Genomic DNA, 15481 nt, shown 5'->3' on the forward strand with positions numbered 1-15481 from the left:
CCCTGTGAAATTAAATATTATTTTTTTGTAGATGGGACATTATCCAAAAATAACAATGTCTTGAATTATCATTCCACGAACAGAAATAGAGTTTATTCACAGTTTCAATTAATGTGGTCCGAGAGGTTCTGCGAAGTGAACAATAAAGGGCAAGGGGAGTAAGAGGGGAGAGAAGTGGATTTCTGAAGACAGAGATGGCCGAGCCTTTATGGAACACCCGACTGTCCCTAGACGGGCGAGATTCTGAGCCTGATGACGTCCTCATAAGCATGCGATTACTTTGTGTTAGAATCTACTACTACCAAACAAACGTGACACACTTCAGAAAACACTGAGAAGGTGCCGAGTGGAAGAGGAAGGGGAAAACTTACAAATTAATGGGAGTGGGAGGGGAAAAAAAACAACCTACATCCCAGACCTGACCATACCTACGTTCTTAAAATAGGTATAAACAATGATTTTTCTTCGAGTGCAAAATCCTACTGTGCAACTACTAAAAATTGCTATGAGCTAGATTACTCTGCATTGTGTGTTACGACTTTAATAAGCACCTCAAGAGTAAAAAAATCTATCTTGGTAATGAATTGTATTAAATTAGTAGAGCTAAAGATCTAATCTATCCTTTTCTTAGTGATTCATGCAATCATTTTCTTAGGAAACTAAACCTAGAAGATTTATCTTACTGCTCAAAAATGGGTAAATGTTCAGACCCCAAAGGGAATTTAAGCATATTTAATTGAAATTTCTAATTTCTCAAATGAGGTAATTATAGCCCATACAGATGATGCTCACGCTCAATGGCCCAGAACAAACCGTTAACACCGGGTCCTCCCACTCTTACCCGCCACCCTCTTCTGTTGTGCCACGTGCTGCTCATGCCCGTGCGAAGGGGAGGAAATGTCTAATATGGGTACATGTCTAATATGGTCTAATATGGGTAAATGTCTAATATCATGTGACCTGGTAATACTGGAAATGAGTATGATGAAAGGACCAGTCCCACATTCAATTGTATCTGAATATCCGATGCCAGATACCTTTAAGTTTTTTTCCAAAGCAGAAGAGGAGGGTTCTTTATCAAATAGGATATTCCTATCCTCATCCCAGTGATTCTGTTTATGTGAAATGTTTGGGTGGAGAAGATAAAAAGGCCACCATTTCAAGACAGTACAGTAGGGAATTGCGGTGATAAATAGCTTTTCAAAGACATGATGACAGATGCCATTAAAAGCCGCAAGCTGTTAAATCTGGAGGCTCGTGTATGCTTTGTTCTTGATTTCTAAATATATCCCAGGTTGTTTTCAGAACTTAAAACACAGTCATGGGAGGTTGGTGATTAGAGAAACTGTTTGAAGTTTCACAATCAGAACAGCTGGTCCAGAGATGTCAGAAGATGATGCGGAGCTTCACGAAGCAAATGCAAAATAGTGAGTGGAGGGTGTTCGACAAGTAGTGAGAGACCCCATCCGAGACCACTGCAGGTGTCAGGTCGCCTTTGGGTTACACACGTTTTCCAGACCCACTGTCTCAACTGGCCTGGTTGCTTCTAAGGGGAAAAGCTGTATGATTACTTGAGAACTATAGAAAGGGACAGGGTTTTGATTTCAAAAAAAAGCATCACACCAATATATGGCATGGGTGTTAAGGGAGCAGGTCACATGCTCTGGGGGCATAAGACTGTTCTCATCTCTCACCCCAACTCTCGCTGTAATCGCTCCCTCACAGGTGTCCCGGGATAAATCTTCCTCCCGCAGAGATTATTCTTCAGAGATGATACACAGTAGCCAATTTTTTATTCAAGCCACCTCATTATTCTACCCCAAATCTCCCAAGGCCTTTCATCACATTTAGAGTAAAATTCAAGCCCTTTCCCTTTTGCCTGACTAGGCCTATGGGATTTGGCTCCTAACCAGTCCCCCATCCGCCTGCTTCCATCCCATACTTAGAACACAGTGGGCTCCTGGCCGGCGTTGAACACGCCAATCACCAATCAATCTCTAGACCTTTGCTCTTGATGCTTCCTTCCTCTGGACCAGGCATCCCCCCCCCACCCCCCAGATGTTTGCGTACTTGGCTTTCAAACTGCATTCAAGTTCGTGTTCCAATGTCATCCCCTCGCTCACCACTCTCTGAAACAATTTCCATCAGCTCTATCTCCTTATCCTACTTTATTTTTCTTTATAGTATATAACGTCACTCGGGTTCTGTTATGCATCTGTTTTATTTACACACTTGTGAACTTGAATACAAACTCCAGTGAGTCAGATCCTTGTCTGTCATGTTTACCTACATCCTCAAGGCCCCAAACAGTGCCTTGCACACGACGGCATTCAATAAATGTCCCATGGAGTAAAGATGAATAAAGTTATTTTTATATTATATAATATTGCCAAAGGATTAATATGGTTTTAAGGTAATCAGAGTAATTAAAGCTTAGCTTATCCAAAAGTACAAGGGCCTTTAAGGGCTGGGGGATGGAGACGTGTCCAATTTTATCCTTCATAGTGTCATGATAGACTAAACTTATGGTCCAGGATCTATCTCTTGACTTGGATGTGGTTCTGATAAATTAATACTAATATCTGTTATTAATGTCATCTTTCGGACTATCACTTGATTTTCTTGGCATACCATTTTAAACTGTATTCATTTCCCATGGTTTACTGTGGAAAATGATAGATTTCCAGTTGGTTCTCAACATTATCTGATTCAACAAGCGAAATATACACACACCAGTCCTCCTGTTCCCCACAGCTTTCCCCTAATTTTTTGTCCAAAACACACACCACACCAGCCCTGTGCTCTGATATAGATGAAATCTTCAGCTCTGGCTGATAGAGTGAAACAACCCCCCAACCGGATCACATCTCTGATTAAAGCAAAATCAGGGCTAAACCCTTCTGAGATACACTCAAAAGGCAGGAAATCATATTATTGTCATAATGCTTAATTTATTTAAAGTGACAACATCTATTACTACTTGGCAGTTAAAACATTTCTACATTTCTTACTCTCTTAAGCCAATTTGTACGCTATCTCAAATTCATTGCACTGTCTAAGCAACGTCATACTCAAACTGAAACTGATGAAGTCTACGTGACACTTCTTTAAAAAGGAAGGCCACCACTCCCAGCTGACAGATACGGGCGGGTGGCACAGGGCAGCAGGAAGGTTGGCCTGAGGCATGTGAGACAGATGCTTGCGTGTCCCTAGCCTCTTATGGTCTAAGATCGGGTGCCTGGAGGTCACAGCTTGGTTTCCACGTTGTGTTTCTTGAAGGCAAGTAGGATGGGTGTGCTCAAACGGTCTAATCCGGCGTGATTTTATTTTATTAATAAGAGGCTAAGATACGTCTAAAGATTAGGCTTGCCAAAAGGGCTGAATACACCTGAAAACCTTGAAGTTTTGCCTCTGGTTCAGTATCATCATGGTCCTCACTGCCTTGTCCTCCTGCTGAGGCCCCGAATGCTTCCTCAAAGACATAAAGCACGAGTTCTGAGGCTTAGTATTAATGCCAAATGCCATTTTCCAGGTTCGGATCTTTCTTCGTGGTTCAGGAGTGAGGTTTATTTTGACTGTCCTTCCAGATACACGCTCGCTCTTGTCCACCCCTGCTCTATGTCCTGGGCAGCTGACCTCTATGGATTTCAGTAACGGGGGGATCCTCTGTGCTACGGCTACGAGTAGAGCATAAAGAGCATTGGTAGAAGCACCAGAAGAGGTTAGGAGAGTAAAGTAAATCCTGGCTTTTGTCTGCGGTGTCCTCTTTGGCTGCCTGTGTCTCACCACCTCTCTCTTCCTCTCTCACTCTCCCTGGGTCCTTCTCTATAGATTCGTCTGCCTGCCCCTTGGGCTTCTGTATGTTACTGGTGGGCTACTGCTAGGACTAGAAGAGCCCATGACTATCTGCATTCTCCTTATTTGGCTTCCTGCCTACACCTTGGTAAAATAGTGTATTTATTAAGCTCTCCTCCAATTACTCAATTTGAGGCTCATGTTAGAAATCTGACTGGTACCATTATCCAAGGTCAGCCAAGGGGAAAAGTAAAAGAAAAGTCCTCTACCGGCCCCGGAGCTTGAAAAAACCATTTCTGATCCTAACTTTCCCCTAGGAGTCCACACCTGACTCTGAGGCAGGAATGTCTTCACACGTGTGTAACAAATAAAAAGTAGGCTTAAGGGAGTACAGATGAGTAACAAAGAGATGAAAATACTATTTGGTCAGATAGGTACTTTGACAAATCCTAGCCAGTTTAATTTTTGATCATCTTTCGAGATACCATGGCCTTGCTAATTTCAAGCAAATCTGGGAACGTGATCTTAAAAGTAGTAACTTCAAGGTATGCCCTGCCTCTTCCCTCTCTTCTTTAGGATGACTTGTTATGTGAATTGTGTGATTTAAAAAAATCAGAATACTCACAATACATGGACTAGTCTGGAAATGACACCATTTGCTGTTTTAAAATATTCCTTGGGAATTTTATTTTTTAAGTAGTCTCTATACCCCATGTGGGGCTCGAACCCACAATCCTGAGACTGAGCCATGTGCTCCACCACTGAGCCAGCCAGTAGCCGCTAAAAATATTTGCATTCACCGATTCAAATAATCTATCTACACTCTGCTCAGCTATGACAAACTCATACATGTATTTTTCAAAAATACTTTTTTTATATTTAGGAAAATAATTTTGTTTTTATTTTTTCTTTGATTTGCAAACTTAATTTTTTTTTTTTTTTTTTTTTTTTTTAGAGGCAGGGAGCAGGAGAGTAGGTTCCACGTCCAACGTGGGGCTCCATCTCACAACCCTGAGATCATGGCCTGAGCCAAAATCAGGGGTCGGAGACTTAACCCACTGAGTCACCCAGGAGCCCAGGCAAATTTTGATTTTAAGCTTTTATCCTTAATTTCGAGATTTATTTCATTTTAGGCAGAGCATATGAATGGCTGATGTCTTATTTTTGGGAATTCTATGAAGTTACATTTGTTATTTAAAATAGGATCAAATGTGACTTATTTTCTGTGGTGGCAAAACATGCATGCTTACAGTTTATAAAATATGAAATATTTAAAAAGGGGACTTACTAAGGAGCACGTCTCTTCCTGTCTGAGTTTTGAACTAATTGAGAACTAGAACTGGCAGTAGAAGGAGAAATAGTACTAACTTTATTAATAGTGGGGGCTAAGACTGGAAGACATAAGCTACTATAAACCCAATTATTTATGAACTAATTCTTGCCCTGTGATTTAGAGTACAGGACTCCAAGGGGAGTTTTAGTTTACTTGACAGATAAACTCATCTATGTCTCTATCTCTGATAGGCCTAAGTGAATATTGAAAGTCCTCAATTGGCATTGGGAACAAAAACCTAACACGTTTGATTCAGCTTTTCAACCTGGTAAGAGCTCTTCAAAATCCAAATCTTTATTTAAAAACTCAGATAAAATCTTAAATTTGGCAGATCATTCTTTTCTTTCCTGATGCGTATCTCTCTAGCTAGCTACCATCAACTTATTTATCTACCCTTTTTATTTACTTTTTAAAATAACATAGGGATCCCTGGGTGGCGCAGCGTTTAAGCGCCTGCCTTTGGCCCAGGGCGTGATCCTGGAGACCTGGGATCGAGTCCCACGTCGGGGTTCCGGTGCATGGAGCCTGCTTCTCCCTCTGCCTGTGTCTCTGACTCTCTCTCTCTCTCTCTGTGTGACTATCATAAATAGATAAATAAATAAAAAATTAAAAAAAAAACAAAAAAAAATAAAATAACATAAAACCATATAAAAACCTTAGCATAAAAACTAAAAAAAAAACCCAAACAGATAAGTTAATATTTCTCCATACCAAATACACAAAGTCATTTTCCTAAGAGGTAACCATGATGTATTTAATATCTAAACTTCCAGACCTTTCTGTATGGATTCACGTATTCACATTTACATGCCTACAGAGAAATATAGAGTTTTGCTTTGTATTGGTGTCTTATAAAGGTTTTTGCAACCCTCTTCATAAACTTAATATTTTGAACGAGAGATTTCATGGTTTACTGGAGAGAAAAGGCAAGGTTTCTTTATAATGCTTTTCTACAACATAGGGCCCTTAGGCAGAGAAGGAATGATCTGAATGGATCTGGCAGTGACTTTTCTACCCTGTGCAAAACACAGTAGCTACGGAATAAATTATAGCAATGGGTTGCATTTCCTCCCAGAAACATGGACTTTCTGATCAACCTGATGAGATCAGCATTCATAGCCTTTACCACTGGTATTTGCTGTCCTCGGGCCTGCTGCTAACGGCCAAGATAGCCATTTTAATATAATTATTTCCTTTTACTCTAAGTGTACTCTTCTTTTCACCCCTTTCTTTAATACTCAGCATAATTGCCCTCTTGTTCCAGTTACATCCTTATTTTTTCTTTAGAGTTACAGTCGTCACTCTTTCCCGGCGTAGTCCTTTGAGATTTCAGCAAATAAAACCATAAACAGAGAATCAGAAAGTTTTAAATCCCAATTGCTTGCTTTTCCATTACGTATCATTTTCCATTTTGTTCAACTTTATTTGACCTACACGGAACAAGACAGAGGGGGAAATATCAGCCCTTCTTTTCAGCATCATAAATGAGAGCTGTGCTATTGCATGCGCGGGAGAGGAACAATATATATGGAGTTCTTGACACAAGGAAGTAAACAACAACGGCATTTTTCAATGATCTTACGATATTGAGAGAAAAAATATGTACACCTGACAAAAATTTTAAAAAGCTATTGGAGTGAGGGGGCACTTGATTGACTCAGTTGGTGGAGCATGTGACTCTTGGCTGGGGTTGTGGGTTCGAGCTCCACATTGGGCATAGAGATTATTTAAAAAAATAATATCTTAAAAAAAAAAAAAAGCCAGTGGTTTGAATGAGAAGATGACAGAACAGAACCGTAGCTGGGTACAGTCAAGTGGATACAGTCCCGCTGACAGTGGAAGATGGCAGTGAACACACACTCCATGTCAGTCGCCAGCGATAGCCTAAGTCCCTGGGACATGCTGCCTGGATCAATGAGTCCCTGTAACCGAATCTGACAAAGATGGAACAGTCGTGCCCAAGGACTGCCTGCTGTCTGTTTGTGGACATGTGCTTCCCTGAATCCACTACCTTGAAGGAAGTGAAATTCCAGGCTAAGCTAGAACACGAATACATCCAGAACCTCAAAATACTACAAGTGGGTTTTAAGTAGTTTTCTTTTTTTTTTTTAATTTTTATTTGTTTATGATAGTCACAGAGAGAGAAAGAGAGTGAGGCAGAGACCCAGGCAGAGGGAGAAGCAGGCTCCATGCACCGGGAGCCCAATGTGGGATTCGATCCTGGGTCTCCAGGTTTGCGCCCTGGGCCAAAGGCAGGCGCCAAACCGCTGCGCCACCCAGGGATCCCTACAAGTGGGTTTTAAAAGAATGATGTTGACAAAATAACTTCTAAAAAGGAAAGTTTCAGGACAATTTTTAATTTGTTCAGTGACCCAAGAAATTTTTTGATGCAAATTCTGATGGAAAAGACTCTATGATCCTGTAGCTGCCAGGCAAGTTCCAGAAACAGCAGCAGCTCCCCCTTCGTTGCTCCAGGTCTGAACAAACCAAAGAAACCTCCCAGCTCGAGGGGGGGCACTCCCCAGAGGCCCACCGTGACACAGAGAACCAGGGCAACCCCAAGACAGGGCTGGGCATGGTGTGGGCATCAGGGAAGATGAAGCAGCTGAATGGATGCTCCAGGTCAACGTATTAAAACTTCCCGTCCAAGATGTGGAGAAAGATTTCTACTCTGGAAAGCCAAGGACCACTGAATGCACTTGCTAAGAGAACAAGAGGGAAAACAACCCTGATTGCAGAGGTGCGTGGACGTTCTCTGGGCCACAGACCAAGGCTTTGTGATACCTGCTGAAGGGGGCCCACGGCAGGGGCAGGCGAGGATCGACAGCCTGGACCAGCAGAGCAACACCTGAATGCTTCACTTTAAATCATGCGCTTAACTGCAAAATACTCCCTTGTATTTTTTTGAAGATTTCATTGATTTATTCGTGAAAGCCACAGAGAGAGAGGCAGAGACACAGGCAGAAGGAGCTCGATGTGGGACTGGATCCCAGGACCCCGGGGTCACTCCCTGAGCCCAAGGCAGATGCTCAACCCCTGGGGTCCCCAGGTGCCCCTCCCTTGTCTTATCCTTAGAGGACTCCCAAGTTTCTTTTCATAAGCAAAAGGCACTCTTCTTAAGTGCCCTTTAATAGAAGTTTTACTCCTCTTCCGATGAGTGGGAGCCGGGAGCTCCGTAGCGGAGCAGGATTAACACCCAGCTGGGCCAGCTCCGACCAGGGGACTGGTCATGGGCTCGCGGGTGGGTGCTGCAGCGCTCACAGCTGGGGGGGGGGGCTCCCCATGTAACATGCTCAGGGGCAGGGTGGGGGCTCGACAGAGAAATGAAAAGACAGATTTGAATTCTTGGCCTTTGTAGAATCTTGGCAGAGAATGTTTTAATAAATAAATGCCTTAAGAGGGGTTAAAATATGCTTCCATATTTCAAAATATAAGTCATACGGTGACAGGTGTCTGTACGTGATGGACATGGTGCCTGGGAAGGAAGGGCCAGGCCTCTGGGCCCTGGGACGTGCTGTGCACGGGCGATGTGGGCCTGCGGAATCTGCACCCTAGACTAAAGCCCTAGACTTCACCCCGCAGGGGAGTTTCAAAGGTTGTACCGTCACCCTATTCGGCTTTACAGCCAGCTGACACCCCTGCTCCGAGAAGCAAGAGTCCCTCTCGGATGGATGAGCACAGGGTGTGTCTCAGCCCTGAGATGTTTGAGTTGAAGAGCTTGAATTCCACTGAAGAGTCCTCTGCCGATTTTCCCAATTATCCCTGAAATTTCTATGTATTAGGTTTGTTTTTTGGGGGGGTGGGGGGTGGGAAGTTTGTTTGGTAATGAGGTATGTCCGGGTTTTAAATCTAACAACTACTTTTGAGGGCTGGCCTCCCATCTCTGGGATTTGAGTGGGGCTTGCGTCCCACTTTACTGTCTTTTCAGTGTAGGTTGAGCATGTTTCTTGCTCCCCTTCCTGCTGAGGATCCCTCTCTGGCTCCTTGAAGTTTGCTGCTCACAGAGCGAGCCCAGCAGGTGGGTGGCCAAGGGAGGTGCTGCGGGGGCAGGGAGGTGACACAGGGAAGGCCGGGGAGGTGTTGCGGGGGTGGGGGTGGGGAAGGCCACGGGAGGTGCTGGGGGGAGGGAAGGCTGTGGAGGTCCTGGGGGGGAAGGCAGCGGGAGGTGCTTCAGGGCGGCAGGGCGGGGGAAGGCCGCGGGGAGGGACACGGAAGGTGCTGCGAGGTGTGGGGGGAGGGAGGCCGCGGGAGGTGCTGCAAGTGGGGGTGGGGTGGGGTGGAAAGGCTGTGGGAGGTGCTGCGGGTGGGGGGGAAGTGCTGGGGGGGAAGGCCGCAGGGGGTGCTGCGGGTGGGGGGCGCAGGGAAGGCCGCGGGAGGTGCTGGGGGGTGCGGGGGGAAGGCCGTGGGGAAGGTCTCGGAGAAGGCTGCGGGAGGTGCTGGGGGGGAAGGCCGCAGGGGGTGCTGCGGGTCGGGGGGCGCGGGGAAGGCCGCGGGAGGTGCTGAGGGGCGCGGGGGCAGGGGAAGGCCGGGGAAGGCCGCAGGAGGTGGGGGGGAGGCCGCAGGGAAGGCAGTGGGAGGTGCTGGGGGGGAAGGCCACGGGAGGTGCTGGGGGCGTAGGGGGTGGAAGGCTGCAGGTGGTGCTGGGGGTGAGGCCGCAGGGAAGGCCGTGGGAGGTGCTAGGGGGGGAGGGCTGCAGGGAAGGCCGCGGGAGGTGCTGGGGCGCAGGGGTTGGAAGGCCGCAGGGAAGGCCGCAGGGGGTGCTGGGGGGGAGGCCACGGGGAAGGCCGTGGGAGGTGCTGCAGGGCGCGGGGGCAGGGGAAGGCCGCGGGGAAGGCCGCAGGAGGTAGGGGGGGAGGCCGCAGGGAAGGCAGTGGGAGGTGCTGGGGGCGCAGGGGGTGGAAGGCCGCAGGGAAGGACGCAGGAGGTGCTGGCGGGGAGGCCGCAGGGAAGGCCAGGGGAGGTGCTGCAGGGCGCGGGGGCAGGGGAAGGCCGCGGGGAAGGCCGCAGGAGGTAGGGGGGGAGGCCGCAGGGAAGGCAGTGGGAGGTGCTGGGGGGGAAGGCCACGGGAAGTGCTGGGGGCGCAGGGGGTGGAAGGCCGCAGGGAAGGACGCAGGAGGTGCTGGCGGGGAGGCCGCAGGGAAGGCCAGGGGAGGTGCTGGGGGGCGCGGGGGTGGGGAAGGCCGCAGGGAAGGCCGCAGGAGGGTCTGCGGGCCGTAGTGGGGGTGGAAAGCTGCGGGGAAGGCCGGGGAAGGCCAGGGCCACCAGCACCACGGATGCGCACAGCCCTCCAGGCCCTGGGATACTTTGCCAGCGCGCCCTTCTCTTCGGAGATAAAATTCGGGAGCGTGTTTGCTAAATGTCACTTCTCTTTTGCAGAAAATACGGTACCGCATCCCAGTGAATTATTAACATTTCAGATGTGTGAGTCCCTGCCTCTTCCTCGCTGGCTCTGCCTCTCACCTTTTTATTCAGTTCCTGCGCGTCACAGGATTCCACAAAACGTGTCTCCCGCTAGTGAGACTGTGCGGCCCGATGTTCTGATGTGTTTCCGGTGGCAGCTTGCCCTAAATGCGTGTGGAAAGCAGGTACTTTTTGATAAAATTGTTGCGTAGTGCATGCTCCGTGTGGACCGCAGAGGAAAAACCCACATTCAGTGATTAACGATGCAAAAACTGCAAGTCACTAGCCGTTGTTCAGTTAACAGTGGTGCTATCTCCCTTTTGTGGCCTTTTAGAATTTTGTTGCCCTAAAATCCCATTTTATTGGGAATCCATTTTCTACGTGGTCTTTCTTGACAGGGTTTTTTCCTACATTAAACAGTCTCTAAATAAAATTCTGTATTTCAAGAAAAAGAAGCTATGAAGCTAATGTAAAAGAAAATAAAAGTTTTCTGATCTGATCACTTTCATCTTCCAAGTTCCTGTTTGTTGCTACCTTTTACCTTTCCTCGTATATTTCCAGAAATTCATAATACTTATGAATACTTATGAATTATGTATATGTTTGTAATACATAAAGAAGCACATATGATTAAGTATTTACATATGCACATCTTTTTTACAAATAGTTACACACACACACGTGTGTAGTCCTAGACATATATAGGCATATAATATACTAATCGGTAATTTATTTTTTTCCTTATTTTATCCCACATTGGTTTTCTCCCCACATCTATACTCATAGATTTACCTTATTCTTCTTAATAGTAAATGATACTTTATTGCCCGACGATTATCATAATTAATTCAACAAGTCTTGAATTTACATCAATTCTAGTTTTGTTATTAAAAACAATGCAACCAGTATATATATATAAATATCCTCATGCCCTTGGGTCAGTATAAACTTTGGGAGGCTTAGTAATTCACTCTTCATAGGTCTTTAAGGACTTGTGCAAGTGTAATGTTTTGAATTCTTAGCTTTTTATAGATGGACAGAGAGAGAGATATGCCTATCTTTATACCTTCGGTATTTCTCATTGCCTTTTAGGAAGACTTTGCTTGACTACTTTCAATTTATGACAGAGAAGGCATTAAATTCCTCATTAATACTCACATTTACTCCTTTGTGTTCTATCTCTATTTATTGCACTGAAACAAGAGATTTCAGATAATACTGTGCCTCTATCATGGCTTTTTTTTTTTTTTTTTTTTTTTTACATGTATAACAGAGTTCTTCATAAGAGCCCATAATGATCTGTTTATAATCATGAACTTTTTTCCCTGAAAATTCCCAGATTTCAATATAAAAATTCTTATATAAGAGGAGAATGAAAATAAATATTCTTTGGAATTTTTTTTATAGTTTTAGAGAATTATCTAATACCCCTGAGCCACACCAAAAAATGCTGAATTTAAAAATGAAGGGAGTTCTTCAAATTTCAGCATCTGTCTCCATGTTATTTCTACTATAGGTACAGGATGAAAGGGATCCTTGGTTTCCCTTCGGTTCCTGGGCTCTTGTTTATTTAATTCTGCATTCTCCAGGGGCATGTTTCCTCAGGCTCACCCTCAGATTGTGTTCCAGTTCTGCCTCTAAACTACACTGTTTGCACTTACTTTCTCTTTCCTCCCAGAAAAGACCACTTTTTCTTTTTTCTGCTGGTGATCATGACAGTAGTTTTTATACTGTGGAAATCTATATTTTTATTGGGGACTTAGAATGTACCAGAAGCTCATTACAGCAGTAGAGCATTTCGTTGCTATCCTTCATTTACACAAGGGGAAATCCAAGCTTAGGGAAGTTGAGTAACTTTGTCCAGTGTCCTTGTAGTCTCTCTTTTAATCACAGTTTCCAACCCACAAATAACCCATTGCCAGGTTTTAACAGTGAGTGATAAGACAGAGATGGCTAAGCTCAATCCTAGGTGTTCTTAGAGGCAAAACTCTCACTTGACTCCCTAGAAGAGGTGCATGGACAATCATGGTGCTGCATATTCTCTGTTTGTGTTTGGACAATAAAGAAACTCTTAGTTTTCAACCCCAGTGGCCATAGTAAATTGTCTGTGGCCTGCAGGAAAGGAATTAATCTCATATGTATACCTGTGTTGGGAACAAAGTGTGCTCATCTCCATTTGGCTAGATGAGCTACTTGTGAGGAAAATATAATTCATGAAGGATATATTTTTCCTGAAATATAATAGTTGTGTGTGTATGCATGCCATGCAAATTAAGCATATATATTTGTGTGTATCCATATATATGCTTTATAAATATAAAGCATTCCACAGGGAGACAAAAGCATAGATATAGAATGGATCTGGACATTACAGAACAGTGGTTCAGGGCATGGCTTCTGGGTCAGACTGCTTGGTTTTGAATCTCAACTGTCTCACAGTTTCTTTATCTTTAAATGGCCTTGATAACCCATCTGAGGTCCAGTGGTAAGGCCGAAATGAACACTACAATGCAACATGGCAAAACCAAACCAAGCCAAAAAGAGAGAGAGAGAGAAACAAAAACAAAAAATGAAAAATAAAAAACCTTGAAAGCAAATAGCCTGGATTCAGATCAGAGCCCCACTACTTACTGGAAATAAGATCTTGGATGACTTTTTCACATCTTCATTCCTCACTTTCCAAATCTGAAAAAAAGAATAAAATTCCAGTCACCTCAACTAGCTGTGAGGAATAAATGAGAGTATATTACAACTGCTTATAAGACAGAATCGAAAGAAGATGTGATTGAATTCCAATATCAGCTGAAAAACACAAGAAACAGGTAATGTGAATGACAGACTAAGTAAGGTACAGTTTCTGTAAAGTAGCGGCGCCAAATGCTAATGGCACAATGAGGGTTTATGTCCAGCTCTTGGCCAGCTAGGCTGGCTTTCAAAGTTAAGGTTAGCTCAAGATCAGAGAGTCCACTATCTCAAATGTGATATCCCACTGAAGCAGTATATGGGTTCCACTTGGTAAGTCATTGTCAGAAATAAATATTAGCTGATAAAAATGTGATCGCCAGACCTCTGGTTTTGGTTAAGTGATCACCATGAAACTCCAGTCAATTCCCACTGATAAGAATTCATAGTAAACTCTTAATATTTATAAGAATTCATAGTAAATTCTTTAATCATTAGTTCCTCCTTTAATCATTTCCCCCAAAGTGATCAATCCAAAATAAATTTCAAAAATTTTACATATCAGGGACGTGGATGGCTCAGTGGTTGAGCATCTGCCATTGGCTCAGGGCATCATCCCTGGGGTCCTGGAATCGAGTCCCACATCGAGCTCTCTGCGAGGAGTCTGCGTCTCCCTCTGCTTATGTCTCTGCCTTTGTGTCTCTTATGAATAAATACAATCTTTAAAAATTTTTTTTTTTACTTATCCACAGCATAAAAATTATAGGATATGGCATAGTTTTTACAAAGAAACGGCATATCTAATAACAGTAATTACTGTTATTTACCCATCACTACATTTTCTTAGAATCATAACCATGTAAATGTTTATTCCAAATAAAATTGCTACTCTAAAATGATTAAATTCGGTAATAATTTTGATGTCAGCCCTTTTATGTTTTCTTTCAGAAGTAAGATAACGTAAGCACATCGATGTATTTTCATTTAATTCTCCACAATCTTTTAACACCCCATCGGTGACAATCATGAAAAATTTGATATGAGTATGTAAAATATTTTTATACTTTTCTATGTGTGTGTAGACACAAGTGTATATAGTTGTTTGAATACATATGGGATGAAATATACTTTCTTACACATAACTTGGTAACTTGCTATTTTACTTTTTGAAAAATCTCTCACCATAAAACATACTTTTAGATCTCTTTGCTCCTGGTAATTATATTAAATGATTTTATAATTTGCTTTTATATGAATAATTCACAGTTTATTCAACCATTCCCTACTAAGTGGATATGGATGTTATTAGTAATATGTGGCCACCATGAACAATGTTGCAGTGAACATTCATATATATATATACAAAATATTTTGAGTATTTCTGTAAGAGTCAACTTTTTAGATAAAATATCACTATTATTAATAATGCTGTGTATTAACAATCTTATATTTTTAAATATTCTAATATATGGACTATTTAAACTGTTTTAATTTTCAACATTCAGCGGTTTTGTTGAGCATCCCTGTTGACAAATTATAATTTATTTCTTTAAATCAATGCTTGTATCTTTCTTTCATCCATTACTCTACTAATTTTCTATACTTCAGGAAATCTTTATATGATAATCTTTTGCCTTCTATACTTGTGAATATTTCCCCCAAATGTTGTCTATTAACCATATTTATTATTTTTAAAAATATTTTATTGGTTTATTCATGAGAGACACAGAGAGAGAGAGGCAGAGACACAGGCAGAGGCAGAAGCAGTCTCCCTTCAGGGAGCCCAATGTGAGACTCAATCCCAGGCCCTGGGATCACGACCTGAGGTGAAGGCTCAACCACTGAGCCACCCAGGTGTCCCCATATTTATAATTTGTAATGCAGAGAATGTCTTCAACTTTGTGTAAGAAAATCTGTTGGCCATTTTGTTGATAGCTTCTGACTTTCTATTTGGCTTTCCTAACTAATGTCAAATTGAGTGGCAGGAATTATGGATGAAAAACTCAATTCAGAAAACGCTTCACAACAACGCTTCACAACACAACTATAAATTAGTGAGTGGGATTATAATTCTCATAACATTAGTATTCTATCAAAGGCCCCCTACACAGTTAGAAAAGATATGTAGACTGAGGGCGTGTTGTTGTTGCTGATCAGACTGCCATTTGAAGATATGTCTATACCAATCTCATAAGGGCTCTGCTTTACTATTTTAGAATAATAATTAGCATACGCTTTTATATAAATCTTGTTCTTTCCCATTTAAATGTA

The 15481-nt window shown here is 43.1% G+C and overlaps 1 long non-coding RNA gene and 1 pseudogene across 1 annotated transcript in view; one reads left to right on the top strand and one right to left on the bottom strand.

Moving 5' to 3' along the window:
* LOC144288228 (uncharacterized) overlaps nucleotides 1-15481 on the bottom strand; it is a 68914-nt gene that overhangs the window by 45471 nt on the left and 7962 nt on the right. Inside the window, exon 2 of the long non-coding RNA XR_013356199.1 lies at nucleotides 13160-13213. This is a non-coding gene — a long non-coding RNA (uncharacterized LOC144288228). The remainder of the gene's footprint in view (nucleotides 1-13159; nucleotides 13214-15481) is intronic.
* On the top strand, nucleotides 6971-7980 carry LOC144288425 (microtubule-associated protein RP/EB family member 1 pseudogene; annotated as a pseudogene).

This window comes from Canis aureus, chromosome 18 (assembly GCF_053574225.1).
Source record: "Canis aureus isolate CA01 chromosome 18, VMU_Caureus_v.1.0, whole genome shotgun sequence".
NCBI lineage: Eukaryota > Metazoa > Chordata > Mammalia > Carnivora > Canidae > Canis > Canis aureus.